Here is a 24,501-nt window from a genome sequence, read left to right on the forward strand (position 1 = left end):
TAGCCAAGAAAGTTAGAGCAGCATTAGTATGCTGCTTAGTTAGCAGCATTAGTTTGTCAGGAAAATTAAAGCTACACAAAAATATTGCCGAATTTTGAAATCCTAAAGTTTATACTGGAAGGTCAGCCGAAATTGGTGGCTGAGTGGTTAGCGCGCCTGACTGTGGAGCCGCTGGTCGCTGGTTCGAATCCTGCTCAGGGCATGAATGTTTCTTTCTCTCTGTGTTCTACGTCCTTTCTCCTTTGTGTGTGATTGTATGAATGCAACCGGCCCTATAAACGGGTTTGTGGTTGTGTGACGTGGGCGACGCTGCTCTACCGCCGTGGCTTCGCCACAGATGCCCACTGGGTAACAAGAAGAGAGTAGCAGTTCTGGCATTTCTGTGGCCAATGGGACAACCACCAAGTGCCCGCCATTTAAAAAAAAATAATACTGGAAGTTCAATGAATTCTACCTGGCAAAGCAATCTTTCGTGAAACGTTTTATTCCGTTTGATTAACGGAATGGAATTAAATTCCCTTTTCACGCGCGAAATTTTCCTATTTCATTTCTTATTTCTCGTGTAGAATTTTACTATTTCAATTTCTATTTTTCTTAGGGATTTTTACCATTTCACCCGTGAACAAGCATTATAGAGTTATGTCCAGTTATCGCAATAAACATATAGATTTGTGTAAAAGTAATTTAAATAGCCGCATCAACTATTCAGTGCGTTAAACTTGTCTGAATTAGTAATTTTTTTAATAACTCGTGATTAATAATATGCTTAATTAAGCAATATTTTCACCATATTCTACAATTTATGAAGAAAGCATTACCTATTTACATTTTACTTAATTGTCCGTGTGGATTTGTGTCAAAAAATTAGTTTGAATTTGGTGTGTTATGTATTATGATAATATATTTGCACTGGGTATTTTTGTTTCTCACTGAATTCTTTAACATGTAGGGATTTATACTTATTTAACACTTACATCTGTGTCGATTTGGGTTGAAAAAGTATTTCAAATAGTTGTAGTAATTCCGTACGAAAAATTCGTTCGAATTAGTAATATTTTTTGCGTAATGTTCATAATACCTACACGAATATTTATTTTCCTTACCACTTTTTTCAATTTTCGAAGAAATTATTAGGAATTTCCGCCTATAAAATATGGATATAAATATGTATTTGTGTTAAAAAATAATTTGAATATCCACAGCAATTTTGTATTTAAATCTACTATATATTCAAATATAAATAATTTATAATAATATGTTTATACAAATATGCAATTATATTTTTCACTGTGGTCTTTTATAGAAAGTTGTCGCAACAGTAAATTAGAAAAAACCTTGGTAATTTAAAATAATAGTCTCTAACACAAATAAAACAAAATACTTTGCAATGCAAAGAAAGCAAATGTGATTCTCACGCTTTACAAAGTGTTAAAATGGCTTTCTGCTGTATTTCCGAATTTTCATATTGAAAAAAGGATTACGAAACAATACTCTTCCTTAAGAAGTTCACATAAATATTCATTAGATTTTAACAAGATCATATGAATATTTATGAGCTAAATATGGCATTGTTTTCTATCTTTTTTACATTCGTGCATTAATATTAAAGAAAGGCTGTTGCGAAAAAAAGGTATTAAATTTTTTATGTTCTTAAAAGAAATAAATAAATTTACTACTCTTTGACCTTTATTTATCCGGAATGTTTGAAACGAAAACATTTCTTAAATAATGGTAAACTTTTTCAAATTGCAAGTAATTTTAAATGTTTGAAAATACCCCTATATTCATCAAACGAACGAGAGAGCTTTGTAGTGTAACACCTAAATTAATTCTTTCACCTTTTAGTAATGAATAATTATATCTATAATCACACATAATTAAGTTGATCACCAGCCAGCAATAGATAGATTTATACCAGTTTGTCTGTCAGTGAAATGAAGGCGGTAGTGTCCACTGTGCAATGCTGATCACATTACCACTAAATGCATTCTTTCACTTTTTAGTATTATATTATAATACAAATAAACACACATAATTAAGTTGATCACCAACCAGCATAAGTTCAATTGGTTCCAGTTTGTCGGTCAGTTAAATAAAGGCGGTTGTGTCCACTGTGCAATGCTGATCACATTACCACTAAATGCATTCTTTCACCTTTTAGTATTATACTATAATTCAAATAAACACACATAATTAAGTCACCAAGCAGCATAAGATCGATTGGTTCCAGTTTGTCGGTCAGTTAAATAAAAGCGGGTAGTGTGCAATGCTGATTTCATTACCACTAACGAAATCGTAAGGCCTTTAACTCTATAATCTTCTAGAGCACAATGTTGTTGCACGGGAGCCGTGGTAGTTCAGGGCATAGAGCGCTCACCTCCCAATGAAGTGGCAGGGTACGAATCCCAGCGATGGCTGGTTGCTATGAATTCCGCACCCGTCTCTCAACGACCACAGAGCTGACGAAAAATATCCTCAGTGAAGGACGGATCTTGAGTTAGAGTCCCCTTGCCATCAGGCAAACTTACCTCCATGCAACACAAATGTGGGTTAGTTCCAACAAAAAGTCTCCTTGAAGGCAAATTCCTCCTTATACTTGATCCTGGATTTCCCTTGTTTTCTAGATTGAGGTCAAAATTATAAGGCAAAGGAGTAGAACATTGGTGGTCAAAATTGGGTCGACTGTTCAATGACGGTTTAAAATTATGAAATATTGTTATATCAGAACTTTTGTTAACACTAATAGTTTGCGAAACACTTACATTTGTTACAAAAAATGATTAAAAAAAATAGTAATAAAAGTATGTATGGCAAAATAAGAAATTATTAAAGTCACATGACTTACTACATTGGAACATAATACTAAAAGGTGATCACCTCACGGCATCAAAAATGAAGAAACTTATAGTAGTGTTATGATTGGTTAAACGTTAGCAATAAATGATTAATTAAAAGTTACTAAATTGTTAGGTTTGATTTAAATTGCCATTGAATACTTGATAGCAGTTCTAGGGGAAAATATCCCTTAAAATATTCTCTGAAAAAAAGTCCGTCGTAAAGAAAACCATCGTAAAGTTCGAAACGTTCACCAAACATTTTTCAAATCTACTATCAATTTCAAAATTTATTTACATTATTTAAATAAAATGGATACATTTAAATTTTTTAAAATTAGCGATACAGTATTCAAATAACTAAATTTAAAAAAAAATTGTACCATTTTTATTTATTTTAGGAATTTGAATAAAGTCTATTTTTTCAGTCATTTTTCAGACACATTTGATTGTTTCAAATATTTAATACATTAATAAGTGTTCAATACTTAAAACAAGACATAATTGATAAGATATGAAATACGGAATTGCTACTAAAATAAATCTCGCACTAATGTGTAATAACTAAAGTTTCATCATATTTTATCATTTGCTTTTAGTATAAAATTAAGAGTTTATACAAACATATTTAGAAATTTAATTTCAAACATTGTGTTTTTTAATTTATAAAGTTACTAACAGTTAAAAAAAATAAAAATAACTTAATATCTTAACTGTTGAACATATGTGTTAAAGTTTGTAAAACCACATAGTTTAAAATTTATACAGTACTGCTTGCAGTACTATTCAAAATGCATTTGTAAAAATATTGATACTTCTGAAACTGATGTCGGAACAAATGTGAAACTGTTTATTGTTTCCTCACCTATAAATACTCAATGTTTTGGGATCTATTCAATGAAGTGTGCACCGCAAATATCTAACGAGCTTTCACATCTAGGGAAACTTCAATACATAGACGTAAACAACTACCAGCTTAAGCTCTGTCTACTTATCAACATTTGTATTAATTTCCTATCATAAACTCCTGTTTAGATCCTATCATAAACTCCTGTTCCGAATGGCTTAGGGATTTGGTGGAAGGCCAGACAATTAAATGTTGGAATAAATCTGTTTATGTAGGTCGATGGTGAAGAGAATTTCACCGTTTTACCATTCGACGTAATACAAGTAAATTTACGTCGTAAACAGTTCTAAAGGATAACGGGAAGGGAATATTTAATGATATTTGCAATAAATATCTAAAAATTGTGATTTCATAACTGGCCATTTTGAAATGTTAGCTTAAGGATCAAATTTTGAGATATTTGATCACCCGGGTTTTGCTCAAACACCACCTTTGTTTTATATCAAAAACTGTTGCTTGGCATTCAGCTAATTTGATTCCATTACAAACTCTTGCTTTTATTGATGAAAAAATTCAATATGAACTCAAATAATTAAATTTCTGTAAATTTAGGGAATTAGGGGAATTTAGTGACTTTGGATTATTAGGGGAATTTTGTCATTTTATCACTGGCACGTAATATGATTAAATTTACATTTAACCGTTATAAGAAATATCGTAAAGAGTAAATGTTTGGATATCTTCCTAAAATACCTTAAAAATATATAGTGATTTTAAAATTGGCATTTTTGAAACATCAGCTTAAACATCAAATTTTGAGGTATTTGATCACCCTGGTTTTGTCCAAACACCACCCTTGTCATATATTTTATGGTCTCTATATCAAAAGCTGTTGCTTGACATTCAGCTAATTTGATTAAATCACAAATTCTTGTTTTTATTGATGAAAAAATTTAATATGAACTCAAATAATTAAATTTCTGTTAATTTAGGGAATTAGGGGAATGCAGTGACTTTGGATTATTAGGGGAATTTTGTCATTTTATCACTGGCACGTAATATGATTAAATTTACATTTAACCGTTATAAGAAATAACGTAAGGAGTATATGTTTGGATATCTTCCTAAAATACCTTAAAAAAATAAAGTGATTTTAAACTAGGCATTTTTGAAACATCAGCTTAAACATCAAATTTTGAGGTATTTGATCACCCAGGTTTTGTCCAAACACCACCATTGTCATATATTTTATGTTCTCTATATCAAAAGCTGTTGCTTGACATTCAGCTAATTTGATTCCATTACAAACTCTTGCTTTTATTGATGAAAAAATTCAATATGAACTCAAATAATTAAATTTCTGTTAATTTAGGGAATTAGGGGAATTTAGTGACTTTAGATTATTGGGAGAATTTTGTCATTTTATCACTGGCACGTAATATGATTAAATTTACATTTAACCGTCATAAGAAATAACGTAAAGAGTAAATGTTTGGATATCTTCCTAAAATGCCTTAAAAATATATAGTGATTTTAAAATTGGCATTTTTGAAACATCAGCTTAAACATCAAATTTTGAGGTATTTGATCACCCGGGTTTTGTCCAAACACCACTCTTGTCATATATTTTATGGTCTCTATATCAAAAGCTGTTGCTTGACATTCAGCTAATTTGATTCCATCACAAATTCTTGTTTTTATTGATGAAAAAAATTTAATATGAACTCAAATGATTAAATTTTTGTTAATTTGGGCAATTAGCTGAATTTAGTGATTTAGGATTATTATGGATTAGGGAAACATGTCATTTTATCGCTGGTACGTTACATGAGTATATTTACATTTAGCAGTGATAAATAAAATAAAAAAGAATTTTTTGTGGATATTTTCCTGAAGTGCCTAAAAATATATAGTGTGTCTATATATTTTTAAGGAGGCATTTTTAAAACATCAGATTAAACATCAAATTTGGAGTTGTTTAATCACCGGGTTTTGGGAGAGTTAATTAATCACCCGGTGATTAATAAAAAACCATTGATTCATCACCATTTTTGATCTTGTAATAAATTCCTAATTTGAGTGACGTAAAAATTAAAGTTTGGCTAAAAATTAGCTACTGTTTAAAGATTTCATATCAAATATTGCTGTATATTCACCTTATTTGTTCCTATCCTTAATTTTCCTTTTTTTCAGCTTTCCCTTTGTGTTTATTTAGTATTTTTGTGGAATCTCTTATAACTCCAGAACCGATTGTGTTAGGGCTCTGAAGTTTGAACATTGACTACAAAAAATAGTTTTATACTCTGATCCCAAAAGTTGTTTAAAAATCTAAACTAGTTCGTTCGGAAAAGATGCTTGAGAAACGTTTCTTTTCTCATTACTTAAACATTATTCATTATTGTACTGTCATAAATGAAACTGTAGACGATTCTGCTTAAGATTTTATTGCACGATCTTCAATGTTTTACTTTGTACTAGCTCAGACACTAACAGGAATGACATAAGGACCGGTGCTACGTCACTAAATTAGTATTTCTAACGTTATATGAAACCACGTTTCTATTTTGTTTATAGTTGTGTATTTAAAACGTGTTTCCATAGAGCTAAATAACTGAAAATAATTGGTAACCGAAATAACGAAAAGTAAGTTATGTACTAAAAAGCAGAAACCATTCTTTCTGTAATGTAGCTTAATCAGTTGCATTAATTTAACTCATAAAATTGATCGCTATTCTAATAGTAAATAACCTCTATCCTTAAGTTTCTATAATCTATTATTAATAGAATAGTTCTGAAAATTTATATAAGCTTTTCTCCATAGTTATATGTGATATAAGTGACAAATATACATCTGACCTGATATCTAGTTTTACTGTTTGTACCAAATTTAGGAAGATAAGAACAACAAAAAAAGCGTAAATAACAAAATAAAACGCAATTAAATCTTAAGACGGAAAAGTAAAAAACAAAGTGAATTTAAAAAATTTAAATAAACAACAACTTTTATGCGATTTAGTGCGAAAATGTAAGAAATAAAATATTGAGTGTAACTTATAAGAAAGGGTTGATATAGTCTTAATTAATTTTCCTAATAATTTTTCATTTCATCTTAAAATGCTTTCATCTTTTTCTTAAAATGTATTTCAGGAATTTCTAGTAAATTTTTTTAAGAAACCAGAGTAAAAGTATGTGGTTTTCGAATAACAATAAGAGCCTCAAAGAAAAAAAAAACACCAAATTTTCTTCTGCTTTCATTAAAATTGCATAACATTTTAAGATAAAATTTACATAAAATTAACACATTATCAGGAAAATTAAATGAGACTATATCAACTTTATTCTCTATCGAAGTTTTACTCAATATTTAGTTTTTTATTTCAATTTATACAAAAGTTGTTGTTTTTTAATTTTTTAAAAAAGAACATTTTATTGCATAAAAACTGAACATGAATAAACTTAATAACTATATATGGGTATATGGGTTATATATGGGAACTTAAATAACTATATTATGGGTTAACTTAGCTTGTGCTGACCGATTTATCTTTCTAAGCTTAGGAATTTCGCCATTTTATAATTGAGGCGTTAAATGAATGATAAATAATAAATTTACATGGTAAACAGTTTCACGGGTATACTTAATAAAATATTAAATTTTATTAAACATGCATAGAGGGCCTTCTAAAACTGCTTTTTCTTGGATGAGTTACAACTGTGCATATTTTATTCATCCAGAATTTATTTAAACATCATAATTTTCCATATGCCGTAGAGATCTTTGATTACTTTCTGATGTTCTTTCATTTTGAACCTATCATAAACCTGTTACCGTTATTTCCTATCTCGAATTAATCAAAAAAAAAGAACAACTCAAGGCATTACCCATTGAATTAAATCTCTTGAACCGATAGACCAATAGAATCATAGACCAATCGAAGATCAAGAGTATTTATTTCCATTTTCCCCTTAATGACGATTAGATCATTGGTTGCATTTTGAGAATTACTGAGTTATGACTAAATAAAGGAGAAAATTAGTTCTCCCTGAGAGTTATTGCACATTGAAGATAGGTCGTGCTGAAGCAGAATGGTTCTTGTCCGTACTCTTTTCTTGTTTTGACTGAAAATCTGATTTCATGCACATAAACCGTTCTTCCCCCATGATCTTCAGCTCTCTCTCTCAAAGAGAATTGCGTTATTGTTTTGAATGACGAGAAATAATTAAGACGAAAATTAAAACTAAATATTCTTTTTATCTCAAAAAACAGCAAACTTATTTTGGAAGATGTTACGCTTCCTTAGTAAAGAAAAATTTTTAAAAGCAACCTTAACACAAGTAAAGTTGCATCATCAAGAATTCCTAAAAATAAGTCAATTTGCATTGTAAACAGTTCTAAAGAATAACGGGAAGAGAATATTTATGAAGATATATTTTTAAAATTCCCATAAAAAAATGAAGCGACAAAGTACTTACAGTAGAGGTCGCAATAAAATATTTGAGCAAAAATAAACTCTGGCTAAATCTGACGAATCATTGGGATTGAAACTTGAAAGAGTTTTTAATAATTGGTTTACAATTCGAGTTCTAGACATCAAACCAGAAATCAGATGCAGCTAAAGATATTCAAGAATGTTAATGTTATGTAATGTTAAAGAATATTCAAGCAATGTTAATGTTTCTCACTTTCTTTATAAACAAGAAGGGCTACTTTGTTCACCAGATGAAAATTTAATAGATTTTCCTATTCGTTAGCCTTATAAGTCTTTGATAACAGTAAAAATTAATTTTGCAATAATTGGAACAAAATATCAGCAATTGATATCTACATACTGATATCTACAGTAGAAAAGTTTCAGACAGTTCTGCATCTCTGTTTTAAAGCAATAGATTGTAACTTTGAAAATTTGTAAATATTTTACAGGCAGTTATGTTTCCCTGTTTTTTTTGTTACATTCAAACATGTATTAAAATTATGGTGTGTTCATGCCCAAAAACTTGTCATCCTCTATTATTTTATGGAATTTTAAACAATTACATTTAGAAACAAGTAGGCTTATGTGGATATTTCATGAGGGGAACAGCAGAAATTTGTCATTGTTTGCGAACATAACATAACATAACATAACATAACATAACATAACATAACATAACATAACATAACATAACATAACATAACATAACATAACATAACATAACATAACATAACATAACATAACATAACATAACATGCGATAAAGGGAAGTACAATTTTTGATTTACTATCAGCTAAGCACATCAATAACGCTTTTAAAAAAGTCCCCTGTCTTCCGAATAACTTATAAAATAAGTATATATACCTAAATTAATTAAATTTTGATTATAAGCTTTAATTTCCAGTCTTTCTTAATCAGAGATATTTTAATTAATTTTAATCACATCTTCCTCGATTCAACCGATTTCGATTTTTTCCGCACTTACATATTAATTTGTGACTCCTAATGAGTATATTCTTTTTACAGCATTTTTGAAAAATACATGTTAAAAGCAGGAACTACGAAACACCCTGCAAATCTTTTACTTAGTCGTAAACATTACTTCCAGCGTTTTTTATAACATCCAAAGTTTAAACAAAAATTGGTAATTAATTATGCGCAATGTTAGTAAGAACCTGCTTATAAAAATAAATTCAAATAATAACAATTTTAGTTAGCATCTCTAAAAAATGCGTTTTATGTTTAATATTTACTTTTGAAATACTAATAAGAAGATGCCCCTTATAAATTTCTCTTTAATTATCAATTATTTAAACTTCTCTGAGTTTGAGAATTATTCTAGCGAAAGCAAGAACGAGGTTAAACAAATTGAATAAAAAAAAAGGGATTTAAACGTTAAGGTCAACCATTCGAGAAAATTACAATGATTTCCTTTTTTTTTAGGTTCATTTCATCAATTTAAGTGAAAAAGTTGAGTGCTTTAAAAATATTTTTGTTTTCTATTATTTAATACGTTCCACTTCAGCTGAAATTTTTTTCTGTTAAAATATGTTATACGTATGTTTTGGTTAATTTATATCATTTAAAGAAAACATTGTAAACATCATTTCCAAAACTCGAATTTTTTTATTTATTGTACTTTTCACTTGAATTAATATATTTTATCACTGACATTTGCTGATGGCTCTAATAGAGACTTCAAATTAAAAAAAATAATTTTTTTAAGACACATTTAATTAGAATTTGTTCTGGTGTGAAATGAAACAATAGCGTGTGTTTGATATTTAAAAAAAAATCTTTTCTGAAATATATGTTTTAAAACTTATTACTCATTTTAGCTTTTTTCCATATAAAGCTCGCAATTTTGTTATGAAAATTTCATTTCATGATACTTCTTCATGAAGTTAGTTGACAAAGACTAAAAAAATAATTTTTTGATAATTTTTTTAAATATTTGATTGAGATCTGAACACCGCTATTCAAAATTATCTTTATTACTTTTGGCAACTAATTTATTTTAATGAAAATAAAATTTTTCTTTTATTATGGTGTATATTTAATTGTTTCTAGAAATACGTGCTTGTATTTTCTTATTTCAAAACAAAAGCAAATAATTTTAATTATATTTTGTCAACACAATCTTTTAAAATTATAATTAAATGGCGAAATAACTTTATTTGACAAACGTGCCTTAGTCTATGACAAAGTGACACATCATTTACTGATATTTTGACTCATTTCTTGCAAAATATCTTTGTAGCGGTGCCAAAGTTATATGAGGTTTAGAAAACCCTTTTCTGCAAAATAAGCTAAGTGGAAAATATATTGGATTCAAATTTGGTGAATATGGTGACTATTTTTGTTTAAAAAATGCAAAAAAATATGCCATTGTTGATTGAAAAATATGCAATATCCTGCTTCAATGTCAATTTTTGTTTTTATGGAACTTTTTTTTCCAACCACAGAAGTATGCCTTTTTATAAAATGAGTTAACGTTGTACTGTCATAAAAGTATTCAGTTTTAACTTTGTATGAGTTATATCTTACCACTTAAAACAGTAATTTATTACTGCTTTCCGTTCGTTTGTTTATTTTGTTTTGCTGCTGACTCTAAGTTTCCGTACAATATTGATTATTATTACTGGAAATATTGATTCTATTACTGGGAGACCGATCCTACAATTTAAATATTGCAAATTTAATTTAAATCATTTGATTCCATGTTATTCAAGAACTCACAGTTTACAAAATAGCTAAAATTCTGGAAAAATTAGATTTTGAAGTGTATTTTATAAATTAAATTTATCGATCTCTAAAACAAACTCGAGTAGTTTTAAAATATTGCATATAACTGGCATTATGTTGCATTTTAACATATTTTAAAATTCACTGCCAATTATTTATAATTAACTGTAATCATACCTTTCATTTGTCTATTTCCCTCCTTCGGAGATCAACCACTTTTGGCTGCTTTAGGTATTTACATGATTATTCATTTTAATAATTAACATAAAAACATGAAATTTTTATATAGTATACTTAGAAACAGTTTAGATAGACTAAAAAAAATGAGCTTCGAAGCTCACGTGTATCTGTAAAAACAGCATGAGGAATTGCAAATAAATTATCAAAATGACCCAAACAGGGCTTCGTATGCTAACAAAACTAAATTTAAGTGCCCTGAAGATCTTATCAATATTGAAAATCGCTGAGGTATTTATCACCTACCTTGCCTATGCTACCTTGGCTATATCGGCCAAAACAAATGCGCTTTAAAATTTAGATTAAAAGAGCCCGATGGAAATGTATGTCGTAAAGCATTAAATAATTTATCTCTTGTTACACATTGTTGGAACCTTGGTCATAAATTTAATTTCGATAACTCTAAAATTCTTTCAACCTCTATCACATTAGCTCATATTGATACTCAGGAATGTTGCTTCCTTTTTATGAATGCCGATTCCCTAGTTAACGACATGAGTTTCTCACACCTCTCCATAACAATTGGTAATACCCTCTGCTAAGGTTTGTTTTTACTCGGCTACGGTGGTTTTCTTGTTCTGTTTTGCACACTTTTTTATTTTCCACTTTTTTGCTAACACCTTTACGTTTTTTGTTTCAAATCTGCTTTGTTTTCCTTATTCACGTCTGGCAATGGGAGTTTATTTTTTAGCACTCAAAAGATGTCAGCTTTTTCCACGTTTATAATTTTTTACGCAAATAAAGTTTTTATATTGTTAAACAAGTCTATTGTTCAGTATAATCATCACAGCGTTTAAGTAAAATCAAAACTTTGTTTTAAATACTAAAACACTTTAAAATCTTCACTTCTTCAATTAAATGAAAATAATGTTCATATTTAAAAAAACAAAACAAATATTCTGAGATTTATTTTTAGAAATATTATTTTATTCCCCAAAATAACTCAATTAATTAAATCTGATTTGTAGCTCCAATCTTTTTCCTTAAACTCTTAGTTTTATTTTGGAGAAATGCCTTACTCTTTTACCTTTTCCTCTTTCTAACTCATTGTCAGGCAGATCACGTATTATGATAAAATCTTACCCTAAAGTGATTCTTTTTATCTCTTATTTCCTGAAGTAAATGATCTAAAATGAAAATTTATCCAACTTATCTTAGAAGTTTCAGCGTATTTCAGAAAAATAAAATTAGAAATAAGAACTTATTTTATTTAGCTTTTTTGTTTTCAATAGTCTGTTTTAAACAGTCAACTGAAAAGAATATGTTTGCTATAACAGTCAACTGCTGAATGTTTCTGCATTGTCCAAAATTGTTTTGAAAGTACAGTAACATTTCGTTATAATGGCAATTCATAATAGCAGATGAAATTGTTATTATAGCGAGCTTATTTCTGTAAGAAAATCCACGTATCTATATTATATAAAACGCTAATACGTAAGTATGCATCAATAAAACCGATGATATTTCTTTTCTCGCGTTGGCAACAGTTTTCATTTTTAGTTGATAGGCTTCGGCGCGCAAGAGCACGCAGTGAGCATCATATGGCAAATCTACATTATATAAAACGCTAATACGTTTTAATCAATAGTCTCCGGCGCGCAAGAGCACGTAGTGAGAATCATATGTCTAATCGGGTGAATTTTCACCGAATTATCAAAACATTTCTCACAAAATTATCTTCATCGAAGCCGATGCTTTACATCCTGCGTTCAGTACTATTTCATATTGTTTTACAACACATGGTTTTAGCCCTCTGGTGGGAAAGACTTTAAAACAAAACATACAACAGTTACTTTTCTCAACAACTGAAACTTAGAATAGTGTGATTAAGAAAAATATGTGAACTGTTTGCAATTTCAAATTAATATTGAAATACACAGGCTTAGAATTTTCTACAGTGAAAAGTTTTCGGAACTTCAGTGTTCAAAAAGGTATACAAAAGCTACACGTTAAGAACGTATCCAATGAGCGAGCAAAGCGAGCATCGGATTGCGAAGCAATCCGAAATGAACTGCGAAAGCAGTTCCGGGGGTTGGCGAGCACCAGCGAGCAGGGGGCGAAGCCTCCTAGTTATATATTAAATTTCATATAACTTTAAATGAAAGGTCAAATCATAAGATTTCTTGTAAAAACTTGAAAGAAACAATCTTTCCACTATCAATATAATACCGTATTCGAAAAACCAGTATTATTAAATCTTTATTCTATATAATAGACTATATATATCTTTATACTATGTAATAGACTATATATATCTTTATACTATATAATAGACTATTATCAGTAAATGGTTTTTATTTATTCCTTGTGAAAGGCTAAATAAATTTCCAGCAAACATTTTTTGTCCTGGATTGTGAAAGAAATACTAGGGTGGTATTAATTGCTCCCATAATTCTACCTACAAATTTAAGGAATAAAAATTCTTTTAACATCTTAATTACATGATTTATGAGGCTGAAAAAACCCTTCTTTATAAAAGCGAAATAAAATAAAAAGATCCTTTGATATTAAAGTTTAATATAATACTTTAAAAAACTTTGAAGTTTAATAATGCACTTGTTAAGAGCACATATGTTTTATAGTTAGAATAGTTAGGTGAAGCAATAAATAAATTTTATAACTTAGGTAATTTTTAGTTTAAGTTTCTAAAACTTTTTATATTTTTTTTCAAATTACATGACTGAATGTTTATGTTTAAAGTTAAAAGTTTTTTTGGTTGTTTTTAAAACATTTGAGTTTAGTTTCGAAATTATTTGATGCTTTAGAAAAATTTGGCTGAAACATTTTTTTAAACTTAAAGGAGTAAACAAATATTTTTTTAATTTTAAAGTTAATGAAATTTATTTATCAAAAAATAAAATAAAAAAGTAAAAAAACTTGAAACAATGCTTTGACCATTTTCTTTCAATATTTACGAAATTTAAGCCAGTATGCAAGGAGAAATGATTCAAAGGTATTTCAAATTATTTTTTGGATGTTTTTCAATCTTTTAAGCTTAGTTTTAAGCTGAAACTATTTGATGTTTTAGAGCATTTTTCTTTAAGTATATTTCTTTAAACTTAATAGAGTAAACTATTACTTTTGATTAATTTTAAAGTTTATAAAAATTATTTATCCAAAAAAAAGTCAAAACAGTTAAAAATATTACTTTGACCATTTTTCTTTCAATATTTTTGAAATTTTGGACTGTATGTTTAGATAAATTATTAAAAAGCATTTAATATTATTATTTGTCGTAAATGAATGCTTTACTTAAAGAGTCAAGTATTTATTATAGATTTTAATGACTATTAATTTTATTTTAAAGTAATTCTTTCGCCCGGCAATTCTTTTTACCGAAATTACATAGCCTTTAAAAATTGGGCTAATATACTCTCCCACGTTGGGCTACTTTAACGAAAGGGCTGAAGAGTAACTGATTAATTAGAGGTAATTTCTTGATAAATAAATATTTATATAAATTAAACTTTTTAAATTTTTCTTTATATTTCTTTATGTTGATACAACTCTACCTTAGGTCAAGAGAGTTATACTATGAGTATGTTTGCCTTCTTACAGTGATACTATTTTCATGAATTTTATATGATATGTTGATCTTCTCCCATTTTGTTTTTTTTCTTCAGTTTTGGTTTATAGCACCATTTGATCAGGCTACTTATAGCTATTATTGATATCTTCTCTTATGACTTTAAACTTAACATTCAATCTACCACAACTATGAGTGATCAGACATGACGATTTTTAATAGTTATTTTACTATATTCAACTAAAATAAAACGAAGTCAAATAGCCATAACAAAGTTTGCATAAAAATTTTTAATTGTGAGAGCAATTATTTATTGATAGTTTTCACCATGTAGGCTTAAAAAACCAGAATTTTATTAGCGCCAACAAGACCTACAATTAATGAGAATCGAGCACGCGTTCTTCAAAAGCTGGAAGCTTAGCTGCGCGTTAAAAAGTACGAGTTCATGTGTTAATTTTCAATCATTGAATGACTAATAGTATTTTAGTAATTAGTGTGTGGTGAACACTTTATGAAATCCTTGAGTTCATTCTACCGGATGACTGTCAATCTAATGATCGACGGAACGGGGGTTCGATTCGTAGCGTTGACACTTCAATGTTTCCTCCATTCCTTCAACACAAGAGGGGTTTTTAGCGTCCTGCACACCTCAATTAGTGACACTTAGCAATTGAAATACGTAACTCTCCTTCACACCTGACAGCCAATTGCTTAATACAAAAAGAAAAATAGTGTTTCCCATCTCTCACGATAGATGGCATCACCTGATAAAATAAATCAGTAGCTTTCAAAGGTTCACTTGACAAGGCACAATTCAACCACAACTCAACGACATTGTCCATTACCTAACGAAAAGCCTAACATAATCTATTGCCTATGTTCAGAAAATTTCCTTTTTATGGTTTGAAACCATGGTAATTGCAAATGGTTTCAAAACCGTATAGTTTTGTTTTAGATTTTTTAACCATACCAGTTGTTAAAGGTTTCATACCAGTAAATTTTAAGAAATGTTTTTAACAGTAAATTTTATGGTTAATTAAATGGAGAAACTGCCGGTTACTTTATCGTAGTTTTAGAATAAAAATTCTGCTTTTAGAATGAAAGTAAACTTATCTCCCTTTGAAACTTATGGAGCTAAAAATTATTGGGTCAGAAGTGACTAAGAATGGTAACATTTTTCAATAGGCAGCGTGTTCTTATTGTGCATAAAACATTTTCTGAAACTTCTAACCATGAAAAAAAAAGTGACGTGTGTTTGATGAAGTACTGAGAATATAGATTTATTGAACTTTTTTTAGTGGGTAAGGTATTACGCTGTCCTTCTGAAAGACCTGGGTTTGATTCTCGGTGATAGCTTAAAGCCTGGATAGAGCAGCTTCAGATCGACATGTACCAGCTTGTCTGGAAAGCAAAGGTTTTCGTAGCGCAATGCTAATCACATTGCCGTTGGTCAGAAAATTGTCCAGCCTTTTTTCTAAGGCTCGCTGGCCTTCAATGAGCTGTGGCGGAAATGTTTTCCTTTCTCTTTGTCTTACGCTAACTTGAAAAATCTTTTAAACATTCCATGTTATGTTTTTTTTCAAATATACATTAGAAGTCTTAATATTCTGCCATTTTTATAGAGCCAATACTTTTAATTTTGATAAGAAAGCAATTTTATTCGAGAGGATTTTCTTAAAAAAAAACTAGGATTAAAAATTTCGCAATATTTTTTACTATACTTATTTCTTAATTTTTGTCATAGAAGTTTTAAAGTAGAATATCACTAAGGGTCATATCCTACATATTTAAACGCACCACAGTTGGAAGCTTTTTAAAAGCTATAAACTAACAGAAAAAAAATTTATTCTTGATAAGAATATGTACTTTTTTTATGATTATCTAGATAATGAGATATTAAGTGCTAAGTCACTTTTAAATGAAGAAAAAAGTATTTTATTCAGCTTTATTAATGAATTTCAAATTTTCTTTGTGATGATTATCATTAGCATATTTTAATTTTTCATAAAATCTTTTCGAGTTAATTTAAAGTAGAACTACTTTAGGTAGCTTAATTATTCTTATTACTCCGCATACCAAAGATGCTTGTGTGCAATTTCTTCTTTCTTCAGTTTTAAAATTGGAGGGAAACATTTTCTTTCTCTTGAAAGTTGTTAAGTAAGAGGTTTTATAAAAGCTGCGAAAACGCTAAAAATTTTTATGAGTTGATAAGAATTTACGAGCTGAAATAAAAGTTAATTACAACACATAATTGTTTCTAAAAGTAGGTATTTTAAGAAAATAAAACTTTTTAGTTTTAAAACCAATTTTGATAAGTGTGCTCAGATCTCATAGCGATAATTATTTATTATTTATGAGCTGTATATAAAGTAAGTTTTACAGGAATAAGTTTTAGAAATTCTATTGGAGATTCAAAAGCGGCCCTTATCATGTAAATGTTCTCCTATCCAGTAAGATTATAATTAGTTCTTTTCAGAAAAAAAAATATTGCAAATGAAAAAAATAGTGTTTTAATAGATCAAATAGAGATAAATGATAAATCTATCACGCAGTATCCGTGCTACATATTAGACCCTAGGTAACTCGAAACTCGAAATTAAAGAAAGGCTGTTTTGATTGATCAAATAGACATAATAGACATAAAGAGATAATTGATTTGTCTTCTTACACAGTATTTTTACTACATATTAGGGCTTAGGTAATTTCTACATAGTAGGTCTTGGGTAACTCGAAGCTCGAAATTAAAGAAATACTGTTTTGATAGATCAAATAGCCATAATAGACATAAAGAGATAATTGATTCGTCTTCTTACAAAGTATTTTTACTACATATTAGGATTTAGGTAATTTCTACATAGTAGGTCTTGGGTAACTCGAAGCTCGAAATTAAAGAAAAACTGTTTTGATAGATCAAATAAACATTTATAATAAAGATAATTGATTCGTCTTCTTATACTGTATTTTTACTACATATTAGGGCTTAGGTAATTTCTGCATAGTAGGTCTTGGGTTACTCGAAGCTCGAAATTAAGGAAAGACTGTTTTGATAGATCAAATAAACATTTATAATAAAGATAATTGATTCGTCTTCTTGCACAGTATTTTGACTACATATTAGGGCTTAGGTAATTTCTACATAGTAAGTCTTGGGTAACTGGAAGCTCGAAATTAAAGAAAGACTGTTTTGATAGATCAAATAAACATTTATAATAAAGATAATTGATTCGTCTTCTTGCACAGTATTTTTACTACACATTAGGGCTTAGGTAATTTCTACATAGTAAGTCTTGGGTAACTGGAAGCTCGAAATAAAAGAAAGATTGTTTTGATAGATCAAATAAACATTTATAATAAAGATAATTGATTCGTCTTCTTACACAGTATTTTTACTACGTATTAGGGCTTGGGTAATTAATTATACATTATTGAAAGACTATTTCGATAGATGAAATAAGTATTTATTCCATATAGAGGTAATTTATTAACTTATTTCGCAGTATTCGTACTATATTAAGCCTTCGGAATTAAAGAAAGACTGTTTTGATAGATCAAATAAGCGTTTATTACACGTAGAGATAATGGACTTATCTATCACGCTGTATTTGTAATACATATTAAGTCTTAGATGACAGCTAAATTAAGGTTGTTTTAATAGATCAAAAAAGTAATTATTACGCGTAGAGATATTTAATTAATCTATTACGCAGTATTTGTACTACATATTAGGCATTGGGTGAATGAAAATTAAAAAAAAACACTGTTGACAGATTAAATACTTATTTGTCATTGCGCAGAAACTATCTATTTCTACTGCATACCAAGCTTTACATTTAATATAAGAAGGTTGTATCAAATATTACATATCAGGCCTAATGAGGTATTAAACATTATGATAGTCAAGCAATATTTTCCATTAATTTTGAAGATAAAGCAAAATTGCTTCAATTACAGTTTATTTTTCATTACTTAGATATACGGAAATAAGTTTCAAAAGCTCTTTACTCAAAATAAACTCATGGTTAAGGATTGCTTTAAAATTTCAGATATCGGGATTTAAATTCGTCCAAAGAAGCAATCTTAGCGATTTGAGGGACTATCTTTAAGTAGTCAATCAGAAGTAAAAATTTAAAAAAGATTTTTAAAATCATTTTTTAAGAACTTTTCAACTTATATCATTCAAATTTCGGAGTTTTGCTTTTAAAAATACAATGCTTATGAGGATTTAAAAATTACACTTAAAAGTTCATTTTATTACCATCGTCATAAGACAAAAAATGCAAACCATTATTCAAACATGATTTTGCGTGAATTTTTTTTGTGGTAAGTGAGTTTTTCAAACCGGTCTGCGTCCCGCAGTGGACTGATCATTAAGACACGGTTCCCAGCAGATCACCGTAGTCAAGCATCACTGGCTGCGGTCAGTGTGCGGGTGGGTGACCACTTGGATCAGTCTGCGTAGGGACCGAGTGTGTGCGGTATGGGGCCTCGTTAAGCTGTTCTTCCGTAAAGTGCCCGAATTCACGTGCAGGTCGTCGGGCTACCGAAGCGGGGGTGCCATCCCCTCTGCAGTGGATCAAAATTGTGATGGCATGTCTTCGGATCATCCTCAGGGGTGTTTCCCAAACCGTCGCCAATAGCCCATTGTACAGCTCTAGTGCGACGTAAGTGAACTACAACAACAACAAACCGGTCTGCAGAGTTTTTGATGCATGCAACTAGCTACCGAGGCACGGTAAAAAATGCTTGAAGAGAAAAATATGCATATTAAATTCATTGCATATTAAATGTTTGATAGCTTTTTTTGAACATTTTGTACTAATTAAGACAATATTTTCATAATTTCCAGATTGCAGAACTCTACTATCATATATTAAGCGTCGTAACTAAGCATTCAATCGAAAATAAGCTTTAGTCTGCTGCGTGTTTATTAAACTACTAGTTAAAGATTTTACCAGGAAAAAGTGCAATTTGTATTTGGTTCTGTTGATTCAATAATCACGAGCACAAATTAATTAAATTATTTAAGCCCTCGAAAGATTAATACTGATTCTTAACACGTCTTTAAATAATTATTAAACGGAAAGACATTAAGGATGATTTTTTATTTTGTTGCTCATTTGTAATGTGAGCTTTTAGGCGGCGAAAATAATAATATTTGATATCTTTCTTTGATCAGAAATTCTGTAATGAATAATTAGGAAAATGTGATCTATAAAATTCAAGATATTTAACTTTATTTGAACTACTTAAATATAATTTATCTAAAATCCGTCAAAACGTTTATGTGAATTGAATTTCACAACTTACTCAGTAAAACGTAATTAATCAAATTCCGTTACCTAAGGAATATAATTTGTCAACGACAGTTTGTAATCGAGCTCTTATTGAAATCAATTTAATTAACTGGGAGATGTTTTGAAAATCCTTACGTCGTCGCTTCAGTTCTAATTCATTAAAGCTCACTAAATTTCATTCAATTATTCATTGATTTGAGTACAACAACTTTTAAAGTGTACTTGATTTTGAAGTTACATTGATTAGCCACTTCATTATGATGCCGCATCATTCACAGCTAATATTTAATTATATTTATTTTAAAATTAGTAATGTAACACCATCCACTTTTAAATAACGTTTGGAATTTATTTTAAATAAATTTCTTAGAAGATATTTAAAATAAAATCTAAAAACAGTAGGTAAAAATATCTGATTTTATAATACAAGAAATTTAATTTTAATATTACAGTTTTTTCAAATCTCTGAAATCATTATAATTTTTTTGAAAACTTATTTTGAAATTTTAAATAGTTCATCTTTGTGATGCTTTGTGATGCTCTTTGTGATGCTCTCATCTTAGAGATGCTCAATTTATTTGTATTCATTATGTATAATTTTATCATAATTTGTATCATAATTTGTTGCATAATTTCTTCGAAACTTATATTATGCGCGAGTGCATCACCGAGAAAAAAAGTATGATCAAGAAAACCAGAATATGGTAAAATTTATCATGTTTCTCAATCCAAGTGAATGCCTAAAATCTCAGTAATTTTTTCCGAAGCGCTTTGGTTATGAGTTTGGTAAAATTGACAGTAAAATAAGGTTTTATAATTTGTGATAAAATTTGGTAACATTAGAGCATGACATAAAAACCATTTGTTCGGTTAAAGTTTCTTTACATTTTTGTTTTACTAAATGTGCGATAATAAGAATTTCAAGTTTGAAAACCAAAATTTTCGGTAAACTGTTATGATATGAACAGAAAAATTACCAAACGAATAGTTTTAATACCACATATTTTGGTTTAACCATCATTGTGTTTCATTTATTTATTATTTTATTTATTACCAAAATTGCTATTATCATAAAGATTAGTAATTTTATCAGAACTTTTTTTCTCTGTGATTTATATGGTTTATTAGTCTGAGGTCGAAAATGTGTTACCAGCATATTCAAGAGAGATTTATTAAGTTCTTACCAATAAGAGCTTACGACTCATCTAGTAAAACCACTCCCAGTCGGAAAGCATTTTTGAGGAATATAATTCTTAAGGCATTACTGAAAATACCTGCACTGTTAAGTTTACCTAAAAGAACTGCGTGCCAGTATGAAGCCGTTTACTTCACAGAAAAATACTGTCATTTAAAAACAGAAACCTGCTTTATTAAGCAGATAAATGCTGTTATTTTAAGAAATAAACGCCATTATTTTAACAAAATTTGTTTTAAAATAGCTATGTCAGAATTGAAGTCAGTTCTAGCAGAGAGCAACTTTGTACGACTAGTGGGCACTGGGAATCGCTTGACTAGTCACCTCTTAGGAAGGCAAGCGCTTTGTCCTCTGAGTTATCGCAGTTCAAGGTCTTCGTATTAGAGAAAATTGTATACTTTTTTTAACTTGAAAGTCCTATTTATTGAACTAATGTTTAAGTGTAAAAGCGTTCAAAACTTTAGTGGCTTACCCGTATGAAAATGCCTGACAAATAAACCTAGCAAAAACTTAAATCTAAAGAAATATAATAATCAGGTAGGGTGTCAATTGACAATAAATATGATGTTAATTGCTGAAAAATCCGTGAAAAAAATCGTAAAATGATTTGAAAAAAGTCTTGTGTTAGTGTACGATAAGCAAAAACTAGAATTTGAACTGAGGGTTTTAATTCGTTTTATGATTATGATGGAGAACAGAGAAAAACCGTTTAATCAACAAAACAGCTTTAAAATGCCAAATATCCATAGAATGTCTGAAAAAGAATGGAAACTTATTACAGTATAATTATGTAATATAAAACTATTTTTTTTCTTAACGTTACAGATTTTTTTAAATTTTTGAATTATTTTTTCTGTCCCCTTTTCCTTGAAATTTCACGCAGTTATTATCATTGTTGCAGAATTGCTTTTTAATTTCACTTTATAACGGATTCACGGTTAGTTATGTTGTAACAGATTATAATGTATTTAAACCAGTATTTGGGTATTTCTTGTGCGTATGGTGATGGTTTACTGGAAATTTTGGTTTTCAGAAATATCGTTTTTATTACCACAAATTTAGTAAATAACAAAAATGCTAGGTTCAACATTTAGTAAAAATACATTTATGCCAGGCTCCGAAGTATCATGATAAATTTACCAAATTTTATCACATTTTGTACCAAACAGCATTGTAATAAAAACACATTTTATGGTTAATTTTAGCAAAAGTCATAACCGAAACTGTTCGGTAAATATCGTGCTTTTTGATGTTACCATAGAGCCGGATGCACTGTAAATTTTACCGTATTCTGTTAGTTTTGACCATACGTTTGTCCTCACTGTATATTTTATGTTCCATAATCAAGAAACTTGCGAAATAATAGAACTAAAACTGTAGTTTCTTTTTGTGGTTCTATTTGGGTTGTATTTACGTTATTTAGAATCATTTATTAGCAGATAGGGTACCATTTTTCATTCAGACATTCTTACGTTTATTATTGTTTATCGGTTTGAATTGAGGACTATGAAACATTAAGATATTCAATACAAGTTTATTAAGATTTTATAAAAGAAAAATAAAGAAATCAACTTGAAATACAATAACATACTCAATATTTAACTAATTCGTCAATATTTTGCCAATCAAAAAACTATTATGTGTCCGTTTTTGCGGCGCTATAAAGATTTTATTCAGCTTGTTTCATAGCAGCTCTTACGCTTTTTAATTTGGTACGCTTTTTAATTTAATTTGGTTAATTTTTAATAGGTACGCTTTTTAATTTGGACAGTCTTATGTTTATAATTTTTATCGGTTTGATGTGAGAACTATGTAAGTAACATATTCAAGACAAATTTATTACGATATTAAGAAAGAAAAATAAACAAATAAACCTTATCCACAATAGTTCACTGAATATTTCACTGACCCTTAAATTACGATTCTATAAACTAAGCTCACAACAATAATCGAACAAGTTACAAAAAAAAAAGATATTTTGAGACCTAGCAAAGTTTATTCTATATCTAAGCCTAATTTATTTCTTTATCAATCACCCAAATGTTTAAATTGACCTTATTTTAAAACACAAAACGCAAAGGGATTAAATAATTTAAAAAAAAACTGTCGAAAATAATGTACTTTATCAGCTTTACTTACACTGTAAAAATTCCGAACCAAATTACAGTATAAAGAAGCAGCTCTCTGTGTGCTGTGGGAATTTAATGGAATGAACTGTGTGAATTTATTTCTCCGGGTGAATTTTGCGGAAAAAAACCCTGATATTCTGTTATTTTTATAGTAATATTTATTGTTAAGCAACTGAAATTATTTAACATGGGAAATTAACATTTACTGTAAAAATTGGGGTATGAAATTTTACGGTTAAAGTGGGTTTTACGGATACTGCATTTGGACCAGTAAATATTACCGTATTATGATTCAGATTTTTTGCGCAATGTAGATGATATTCTTTCATAGTTATTTTAGTACATCTAAGTTTATTCTAATCTAATTCATCTCACTTTGTGATTAGCCCTCTAGCTTAATTTTCACAGTTGTTTTGTTCAACATTTTTGCCTGAAAATCTCAATTTATTTAAAATTTAATGCTCCAATCCACCATCTTTAATCTTTATACGTAAATCTAAATAAAGATTGGACATACTTTGTGCTACATATGAATAGAGAAAGTGCTACATAGAATAGAATAAGGCTGAAATAAAGGCACTAAAATGGGCATATTATAGTTTGGGTAATATCTACAGAAGCCTTTCTTAGCGTCTTTAGGCAAAATGACAATAGAAATGTAATAAAGCAAACACGTCGTAATAAGTAAAAAAAGGGATTAATTAATGGAGGAAGAGAATGGCATCACTAATGGTTGAATGGTATCACTAATGTGCAAGTTATAAAAACTTAATTAGAATAGATTTTCAAATAATAGGAATAAGAAGATATTGTAAAGATCATTTATATTATTAAAATTTTTCAAAATATGGCATGATTCCCAGAAGTCACGATCGATAGATGAAGAATGTATTGAATGATTTGTGAGACAGAAAACTCAAACCTATGATTAGAATTTTAACCATGTGGGTTGATGGGAGTAATATCTTGACTTTGGACATATCTTTCGTGTTTTTTCAGCCTAAGTTTAAAAATACGTTTAGTTTGTTCACAAGACAACACTGACAGGAAATTTGACAAATTCAGTAGACATTAATATCACCAATAGAGTCTTTAATGTTGGTGAAATTTAATTTGCTTAAAGGGCAAAAAATGACCTTAAACACTTAGCAATTTAAAGATTGATTCTTCGATAATAAGATAGAACCACCAAGTACGAATTGGAGTCTTTGTTGGATTGCGT

This window comes from Parasteatoda tepidariorum, chromosome 5 (assembly GCF_982258835.1).
Source record: "Parasteatoda tepidariorum strain Cologne lab strain chromosome 5, Ptep-v5.0, whole genome shotgun sequence".
In the NCBI taxonomy this organism is placed as follows: Eukaryota; Metazoa; Arthropoda; class Arachnida; order Araneae; family Theridiidae; genus Parasteatoda; species Parasteatoda tepidariorum.